We start from the raw sequence: 10,000 nt of genomic DNA on the forward strand, positions 1-10,000 counted from the left end.
GGGGCTGGGGGAGCCTGATGCTGGGTGTGATGGTGTTGAGTGAGGGTGGGAGAAGTCTTCGGGGATGGTGGAGCCTGATCCTGGGTTCGGTGGTGTTGAGTGTGGGTGGGAGAAGGCTGCGGGCATGGGGATGCCTGATGAGCCTGGATGTGATGCTGGTGAGAGAGGGGACAGGGCAGAGGCCGGCTGGACGTGCAGCGGGCAGGGGGAAACTTGAGCCTGGGTGGGTGGTTGTGCATCCAGGGCGGGCAGGGAGAGGTGAGACGTGGGCCTGGGCTGGTCGTCAGCGGTTCACCACAGGCAGCTGGTGGCGGTGTGGCTGAGCAGAAGCCTCCAGCAGGTGATGGCGGGGTGGGGGAGCAGCAGCCAGCCTCAAGCAGCCAGCCTCCAGCTGCTGATGGTGGGGTGGAGGAACAGAAGCCTCCAGCTGGTGATGTCAGGGTGGAGGAGCAGCAGCCAGCCTCCAACGGCTGATGGTGGGGTGGAGGAGCTGCAGCCAGCCTCCAGCAGCTGATGGCGGGGTGCAGGAGCAGCAGCCAGCCTCCAGCTGGTGATGGCGGGGTGAAGGAGCTGCAGCCAGCCACCAGCAGCTGATGGCGGGGTGCAGGAGCAGCAGCCAGCCACCAGCAGCTGATGGCGGGGTGGAGGAGCTGCAGCCAGCGTCCAGCAGCTGATGGTTGGGTGGTGGAGGAGCAGCAGCCAGCCTCCAGCAGCTGCTGGCGGGGTGCAGGAGCAGCAGCCAGCCTCCAGCAGCTGGTGGCGGGGTGGAGGAGCAGAAGCCAGCCTCCAGCAGCTGATGGCGGGGTGCAGGAGCAGAAGCCAGCCTCCAGCTGGTGATGGCGGGGTGAAGGAGCTGCAGCCAGCCTCCAGCAGCCAGCCTCCAGCTGGTGATGGCGGGGCGGAGGAGCAGGCAGCCTCCATCAGCTGATGGCGGGGTGTAGGAGCAGCAGCCAGCCTCCAGCTGGTGATGGCGGGGAGGAGGAGCAGCAGCAGCCAGCCTCCAGCAGCCAGCCAGCCTCCAGCAGCTGATGGCGGTGTGTGGGAGCAGCAGCCAGCCTCCAGCGGCCAGCCAGCCTCCAGCAGCTGATGGCGGGGTGGAGGAGCTGCAGCCAGCGTCCATCAGCTGATGGCGGGGTGGAAGAGCAGCAGGCAGCCTCCAGCTGGTGATGGCGGGGTGGAGGAGCTGCAGCCAGCGTCCAGCAGCTGATGGCGGGGTGCAGGAGCAGCAGCCAGCCTCCAGCAGCTGATGGCGGGGTGGAGGAGCTGCAGCCAGCCTCCAGCAGCCAGCCTCCAGCTAGTGATGGCGGGGTGGAGAAGCAGGCAGCCTCCGTCAGCTGATGGCGGGGTGGAGGAGCAGAAGCCAGCCTCCAGCAGCTGATGGCGGGGTGCAGGAGCTGCAGCCAGCGTCCAGCAGCTGATGGTGGGGTGGAGGAGCTGCAGCCAGCCTCCAGCAGCCAGCCTCCAGCTAGTGATGGCGGGGTGGAGAAGCAGGCAGCCTCCGTCAGCTGATGGCGGGGTGGAGGAGCAGAAGCCAGCCTCCAGCAGCTGATGGCGGGGTGCAGGAGCTGCAGCCAGCGTCCAGCAGCTGATGGTGGGGTGGAGGAGCTGCAGCCAGCGTCCAGCAGCTGATGGTGGGGTGGAGGAGCTGCAGCCAGCCTCCAGCAGCCAGCCTCCAGCAGCTGATGGCGGGGTGCAGGAGCAGCAGCCAGCCTCCAGCAGCTGATGGCGGGGTGCAGGAGCAGCAGGCAGCCTCCAGCAGCTGATGGCGGGGTGGAGGAGCAGAAGCCAGCCTCCAGCAGCTGATGGCGGGGTGCAGGAGCTGCAGCCAGCGTCCAGCAGCTGATGGTGGGGTGGAGGAGCTGCAGCCAGCGTCCAGCAGCTGATGGTTGGGTGGAGGAGCAGCAGCCAGCCTCCAGCAGCCAGCCTCCAGCTAGTGATGGCGGGGTGGAGAAGCAGGCAGCCTCCATCAGCTGATGGCGGGGTGGAGGAGCAGAAGCCAGCCTCCAGCTGGTGATGGCGGGGTGCAGGAGCTGCAGGCAGCCTCCAGCAGCTGATGGCGGGGTGCAGGAGCTGCAGGCAGCCTCCAGCAGCTGATGGCGGGGTGGAGGAGCTGCAGCCAGCGTCCAGCAGCTGATGGTGGGGTGGAGGAGCTGCAGCCAGCGTCCAGCAGCTGATGGTTGGGTGGAGGAGCAGCAGCCAGCCTCCAGCAGCTGATGGCGGGGTGCAGGAGCAGCAGCCAGCCTCCAGCAGCTGATGGCGGGGTGGAGGAGCTGCAGCCAGCCTCCAGCAGCCAGCCTCCAGCTAGTGATGGCGGGGTGGAGAAGCAGGCAGCCTCCATCAGCTGATGGCGGGGTGGAGGAGCAGAAGCCAGCCTCCAGCTGGTGATGGCGGGGTGCAGGAGCTGCAGGCAGCCTCCAGCAGCTGATGGCGGGGTGGAGGAGCTGCAGCCAGCCTCCAGCAGCCAGCCTCCAGCTAGTGATGGCGGGGTGGAGAAGCAGGCAGCCTCCATCAGCTGATGGCGGGGTGGAGGAGCAGAAGCCAGCCTCCAGCAGCTGATGGCGGGGTGCAGGAGGTGCAGGCAGCCTCCAGCAGCTGATGGCGGGGTGCAGGAGCAGCAGGCAGCCTCCAGCAGCTGATGGCGGGGTGCAGGAGCTGCAACCAGCCTCCAGCTGGTGATGGCGGGGTGGAGGAGCTGCAGCCAGCCTCCAGCAGCCAGCCCCCAGCAGCTGATGGCGGGGTGGAGGAGCAGAAGCCAGCCTCCAGCAGCTGATGGTGGGGTGCAGGAGCTGCAGCCAGCCTCCAGCAGCCAGCCTCCAGCTGGTGATGGCGGGGTGGAGGAGCAGCAGCAGACAGCCTCCAGCAGCCAGCCAGCCTCCAGGAGCTGATGGCGGTGTGTGGGAGCAGCAGCCAGCCTCCAGCGTTCAGCCAGCATCCATCAGCTGATGGCGGTGTGAAGGAGCTGCAGCCAGCCTCCAGCAGGTCATGGTGGGGTGGAGGAGCAGCAGCCAGCCTCCAGCAGCTGATGGCGGGTTGCAGGAGCTGCAGCCAGCCTCCAGCAAATGATGGCGGGGTGCAGGAGCTGCAGGCAGCCTCCAGCAGCTGATGGCGGGGTGCAGGAGCAGCAGGCAGCCTCCAGCTGCTGATGACGGGGTGCAGGAGCTGCAACCAGCCTCCAGCTGGTGATGGTGGGGTGGAGGAGCTGCAGCCAGCCTCGAACAGCTGATGGCAGGGTGCAGGAGCAGCAGCCAGCCTCCAGCAGCTGATGGCGGGGCGCAGGAGCTGCAGGCAGCCTCCAGCAGCTGATGGCGGGGTGCAGGAGCAGCAGCCAGCCTCCAGCTGGTGATGGCGGGGTGAAGGAGCTGCAGCCAGCCACCAGCAGCTGATGGCGGGGTGAAGGAGCTGCAGCCAGCCACCAGCAGCTGATGGCGGGGTGGAGGAGCTGCAGCCAGCGTCCAGCAGCTGATGGTTGGGTGGTGGAGGAGCAGCAGCCAGCCTCCAGCAGCTGATGGCGGGGTGCAGGAGCAGCAGCCAGCGTCCAGCAGCTGATGGTTGGGTGGAGGAGCAGCAGCCAGCCTCCAGCAGCTGCTGGCGGGGTGCAGGAGCAGCAGCCAGCCTCCAGCAGCTGATGGCGGGGTGCAGGAGCTGCAGGCAGCCTCCAGCAGCTGATGGCGGTGTGCAGGAGCTGCAGCCAGCCTCCAGCAGCTGATGGCGGGGTGCAGGGGCTGCAGGCAGCCTCCAGCAGCTGATGGCGGGGTGCAGGAGCTGCAACCAGCCTCCAGCTGGTGATGGCGGGGTGGAGGAGCAGCAGCCAGCCTCCAGCAGCCAGCCTCCAGCTGCTGATGGCGGGGTGGAGGAACAGAAGCCTCCAGCAGCTGATGGCAGGGTGCAGGAGCAGCAGCCAGCCTCCAGCTGGTGATGGCGGGGTGGAGGAGCTGAAACCTGGGTCGGACCTGGTCTGCAGCAGGGCCCATTACCACTCAGAAGCTGATGGCAGTGTGTGTTTAGGTCCCTGCGGGGTGGATGAGCTGAAACCTGGGTCAGACTTGGTGTGCAGCAGGGCTCAGCACCCTCCAGAAGCCGATGACAGTGTGTCTTTAACTCCCTGCCTGGTGGGAGAGCTGAAAGCTGGGTCGGACCTGGTCTTTAGCAGAGCTCAGCAGCCTCCAGAAGCTGATGGCAGTGTGTGTTTCATCCCCTGCGGGGTGGGAGAGCTGAAACGTGGGTCGGACCTGGTCTGCAGCAGGGCCCATCACCATCCAGAAGCTGACGGCGGTGTGTGTTTAAGTCCCTGCGGGGTGGGAGAGCCATAACCTGGGTCGGACCTGGTCTGCAGCAGAGCTCAGCAGCCTCCAGAACCTGATGGCAGTGTGTCTTTAATCCACTGCGGGGTGCAGGAGCTGAAACCTGGGTCGGACCTGGTCTGCAGCAGGGCTCAGCAGCCAGCAGAAGGTGACGGCAGTGTGTGTTTAGTTCCCTGCGGGGTGCAGGAGCTGAAACCTGGGTCGGACCTGGTCTGCAGCAGAGCTCAGCAGCCAGCAGAAGGTGATGGCAGTGTGTGTTTAAGTCCCTGCCTGGTGGGAGAGCTGAAACCTGGGTCGGACCTGGTCTATAGAAGAGCTCAGCAGCCTCCAGAAGCTGATGGCAGTGTGTGTGTTTTGGTCCCTGCGGGGTGCAGGAGCAGGAACCCGGGTCGGACCTGGTCTATAGCGGAGCTCAGCAGCCTCCAGCAGCTGATGGCAGTGTGTGTTTAATTCCCTGCCTGGTGGGAGAGCTGTAACCCGGGTCGGACTTGGTCTGCAGCAGGGCCCATCACCATCCAGAAGCTGATGGCAGTGTGTCTTTAATTCCCTGCGGGGTGGAGGAGCAGAAACCTGGGTCGGACCTGGTCTATAGCAGAGCTCAGCAGCCTCCAGAAGCTGATGGCAGTGTGTGTTCAAGTCCCTGCGGGGTGGGAGAGCTGAAACCTGGGTCGGACCTGGTCTATAGAAGAGCTCAGCAGCCTCCAGCAGCTGATGGCAGTGTGTGTTTAAGTCCCTGCGGGGTGGGAGAGCTATATCCCGGGTCGGACCTGGTCTATAGCAGAGCTCAGCAGCCTCCAGCAGCTGATGGCAGTGTGTGTTTAAGTCCCTGCGGGGTGGGAGAGCTGAAACCTCGGTCGGACCTGGTCTATGGCAGAGCTCAGCAGCCTCCAGAAGCTGATGGCAGCGTGCCTCTAAGTCCCTGCCTGGTGGGAGAGCTGAAACCTGGGTCGGACATGGTCTGCAGCAGGGCTCGGCAGCCTCCAGCAGCTGATGGCAGTGTGTCTTTAAGTCCCTGCCTGGTGGGAGAGCTGAAACCTGGGTCGGACCTGGTCTATAGCAGAGCTCAGCAGCCTCCAGCAGCTGATGGCAGTGTGTGTTTAAGTCCCTGCCTGGTGTGAGAGCTGAAACCTGGGTCGGACCTGGTCTATAGAAGAGCTCAGCAGCCTCCAGCAGCTGATGGCAGTGTGTCTTTAAGTCACTGCCTGGTGGGAGAGCTGAAACCTGGGTCGGACCTGGTCTATAGTAGAGCTCAGCAGCCTCCAGCAGCTGATTGCAGTGTGTGTTTAAGTCCCTGCCTGGTGGGAGAGCTGATATCCGGGTCGGACCTGGTCCACAGCAGGGCCCATCACCCTCCAGAAGCTGGTGGCAGTGTGTGTTTAAGTCCCTGCGGGGTGCAGGAGCAGAAACCTGGGTGGGACCTGGTCTGCAGCAGAGCTCGGCAGCCTCCAGCAGCTGATGGCAGTGAGTGTTTAAGTCCCTGCGGGGTGGGAGAGCTATATCCCGGGTCAGACCTGGTCTAAAGCAGGGCCCATCACCCTCCAGAAGCTGGTGGCAGTGTGTGTTTAAGTCCCTGCGGGGTGGAGGAGCAGAAACCTGGGTCGGACCCGGTCTACAGCAGAGCTCAGCAGCCCCCAGAAGCTGATGGCAGTGTGTGTGTGTGTGTGTGTGTTTAAGTCTCTGCCTGGTTGGAGAGCCGATACCTGGGTCGGACCTGGTCTGCAGCAGGGCTCAGCAGCCTCCAGAAGCTGATGGCAGTGTGTCTTTCATTCCCTGCGGGGTGCAGGAGCAGAAACCTGGGTCGGACCTGGTCTATAGCGGAGCTCAGCAGCCTCCAGCAGCTGATGGCAGTGTGTGTGTTAAAGACCCTGCGGGGTGGGAGAGCTGAAACCTGGGTCGGACCTGGTCTGCAGCAGGGCTCAGCAGCCCCCAGAAGCTGATGGCTGTGTGTGTTTAAGTCCCTGCGGGGTGGGAGAGCTGAAACCTGGGTCGGACCTGGCCCGCAGCAGGGCCCATCACCCTCCAGAAGCTGATGGCGGTGTGGGTTTAAGTCCCTGCGGGGTTGAGGAGCTGAAACCTGGGTCGGACCTGGTCTGCAGCAGGGCCCATCACCATCCAGAAGCTGATGGCTGTGTGTGTTTAAGTCCCAGGGGGGTGGGAGAGCCATAACCTGGGTCGGACCTGGTCTGCAGCAGGGCTCAGCAGCCTCCAGTTGCAGATGGCAGTGTGTGTTTAGTTCCCTGCGGGGTGCAGGAGCTGAAACCTGGGTCGGACCTGGTCTATAGCAGAGCTCAGCAGCCTCCAGAAGCTGATGGCAGTGTGTCTTCAATTCCCTGCGGGGTGCAGGAGCTGATACCTGGGTCGGACCTGGTCTGCAGCAGGGCCCATCACCATCCAGACGCTGATGGCAGTGTGTGTTTAAGTCCTAGTGGGCTGCAGGAGCTGAAACCTGGGTCGGACCTGCTCTATAGTAGAGCTCAGCAGCCTCCAGAAGCTGATGGCAGTGTGTCTTTAAGTCCCTGCGGGGTGGGATAGCTGAAACCTGGGTCGGACCTGGTCTGCAGCAGGGCCCATCACCATCCAGACGCTGATGGCAGTGTGTGTTTAAGTCCTAGTGGGCTGCAGGAGCTGAAACCTGGGTCGGACCTGCTCTATAGTAGAGCTCAGCAGCCTCCAGAAGCTGATGGCAGTGTGTCTTTAAGTCCCTGCGGGGTGGGATAGCTGAAACCTGGGTCGGACCTGGTCTGCAGCAGGGCCCATCACCCTCCAGAAGCTGTTGGCAGTGTGTCTTCCATTCCTAGTGGGGCAGGGGAGCAAAGACCTGGGCAGAGGAGCGCCTGTCTGCATCCGATCCGGCCCCTCAGCAGCCCGCCGTGAGCCTTAGAGAACCCCCCCCCCCCCCCAGCGGGCTCCAGGAACCGGGCCCTGCGTCGGACCCAGCTCAGTAAGGCCCTCCCTCGGGCCCTGCAGCAGGTGGCCCCGTCTATGCAGTCGAAAACCCCGCGAAAATCGGTGTAGAAACGCCCGAGAGGCGTGGTGCGGTTCCCCCGGCCGGTACCGGGTCCGGACCGGTCCGGAAGTCCACCCAGAACACTGCCTGGGGCTTCTGGGCGGCTCCCCAGGCGCAGGCAGTCGAAAACCGCGTGAAAATCGGTTCAGAATTGACAAAACGGCGACCTCGTCGCTCCAAAAACTAAGTCCAAACTAAGCCTTTCGCTTATCGCTTAACGCTTAAGGCGGTCGGCCTTATGGCCAGTAAATGAAAAGTGCCTGCGCCCCTGGAGGTTTTGGAAGGTGCGAGCGATGACCATGCTCGGGTTAGTAGGTGAGGCCATCGGAAAACCAGCGTGAGTTGGCGGGTTTGGGTGGCAATCTATTCCAGGCAGAGTCGACTATCTCTGGGCATCAATTTTGGGATTTTTCCGGCTCTGGTTCTGGGAGAAACGCAGGGGCAAAGTGCACGAGCCGCGGCCGATTTTGGTGGCCTGTCCCTGGGCACAAAGTCTGAGGAGTGTGGGCCTGGTTCTCCGAAAAATACCAGTCTGCTGGAGCTCACTCCCATGGCTCCAGGGGGCACGGCACACCCCCCGGTAGCCGACCAAAGTGCTCTACTCGGGCCAGACTCGGACCCACGACCCGGGGTGAGAACCACAACTACTGGTCATCCTTTTGACCTCCAGGGGGCGCGGCAGAGCCTCCCCAGTCCGACGCAAGTGCCCCACTTGGGCCATACTCAGACCCACGGCCCGGGGCGAGAACCACAACTACTGGTCATCCTTTAGACCTCCAGGGGGCCCGGCACAGCCTCCCTAGACCGACACAAGTGCTCCACTTGGGCTGTACTCTGACCCAAGTCCCGGTGCGAGAACCACAACTACTGGTCATCCTTTAGACCTCCAGGGGGCCCGGCACAGCCTCCCTAGGCCGACACAAGTGCTCCACTTGGGCTATACTCTGACCCAAGTCCCGGGGCGAGAACCACAACTACTGGTCATCCTTTTGACCTCATGGTCATCCTTTAGATCTCCAGGGGGCCCGGCACAGCCTCCCTAGGCCGACACAAGTGCTCCACTTGGGCTATACTCTGACCCAAGTCCCGGGGCGAGAACCACAACTACTGGTCATCCTTTAGACCTCCAGGGGGCACGGCACACCCCCCGGTAGCCGACCAAAGTGCTCTACTCGGGCCAGACTCGGACCCACGACCCGGGGTGAGAACCACAACTACTGGTCATCCTTTAGACCTCCAGGGGGCCCGGCACAGCCTCCCTAGTCCGACACAAGTGCTCCACTTGGGCTATACTCTGACCCAAGTCCCGGGGCGAGAACCACAACTACTGGTCATCCTTTAGACCTCCAGGGGGACCGGCACAGCCTCCCTAGACCGACACAAGTGCACCACTTGGGCCATACTCTGACCCAAGTCCCGGGGCGAGAACCACAACTACTGGTCATCCTTTTGACCTCATGGTCATCCTTTAGACCTCAAGGGGGCACGGCAGAGCCTCCCTAGTCCGACACAAGTGTCCCACTTGGGCTATACTATGACCCAAGTCCCGGGGCGAGAACCACAACTACTGGTCATCCTTTAGACCTCAAGGGGGCACGGCAGAGCCTCCCTAGTCCGACACAAGTGTCCCACTTGGGCCATACTCAGACCCACGGCCCGGGGCGAGAACCACAACTACTGGTCATCCTTTAGACCTCCAGGGGGCCCGGCACAGCCTCCCTAGTCCGACGCAAGTGCTCCACTTGGGCTGTACTCTGACCCAAGTCCCGGGGCGAGAACCACAACTAATGGTCATCCTTTAGACCTCCAGGGGGCACGGCACAGCCTCCCTAGTCCGACACAAGTGCTCCACTTGGGCTATACTCTGACCCAAGTCCCGGGGCGAGAACCACAACTACTGGTCATCCTTTAGACCTCCAGGGGGCACGGCAGAGCCTCCCTAGTCCGACACAAGTGTCCCACTTGGGCTATTCTCTGACCCAAGTCCCGGGGCGAGAACCACAACTACTGGTCATCCTTTAGACCTCCAGGGGGCACGACACAGCCTCCCTAGTCCGACCCAAGTGCTCCACTTGGGCTATACTATGACCCAAGTCCCGGGGCGAGAACCACAACTACTGGTCATCCTTTAGACCTCCAGGGGGCACGGCACAGCCTCCCTAGTCCGACACAAGTGCTCCACTTGGGCTATACTCTGACCCAAGTCCCGGGGCGAGAACCACAACTACTGGTCATCCTTTAGACCTCCAGGGGGCACGGCACAGCCTCCCTAGTCCGACACAAGTGCTCCACTTGGGCTATACTCTGACCCAAGTCCCGGGGCGAGAACCACAACTACTGGTCATCCTTTTGACCTCATGGTAATCCTTTAGACCTCCAGGGGGCCCGGCACAGCCTCCCTAGGCCGACACAAGTGCTCCACTTGGGCTATACTCTGACCCAAGTCCCGGGGCGAGAACCACAACTACTGGTCATCCTTTAGACCTCCAGGGGGCACGGCACAGCCTCCCTAGTCCGACACAAGTGCTCCACTTCGGCTGTACTCTGACCCAAGTCCCGGGGCGAGAACCACAACTAATGGTCATCCTTTAGACCTCCATGGCAACAGGGGGATGTCAGACCCCAGCTCATCCCAGGTTGATGCCTCAATAGTAGCTTAGGGTCACGGCAGTCCCACCGTGATCCACCCTCT

This window comes from Nothobranchius furzeri, unplaced genomic scaffold (genome assembly GCF_043380555.1).
Source record: "Nothobranchius furzeri strain GRZ-AD unplaced genomic scaffold, NfurGRZ-RIMD1 Scf240, whole genome shotgun sequence".
Lineage (NCBI taxonomy): Eukaryota > Metazoa > Chordata > Actinopteri > Cyprinodontiformes > Nothobranchiidae > Nothobranchius > Nothobranchius furzeri.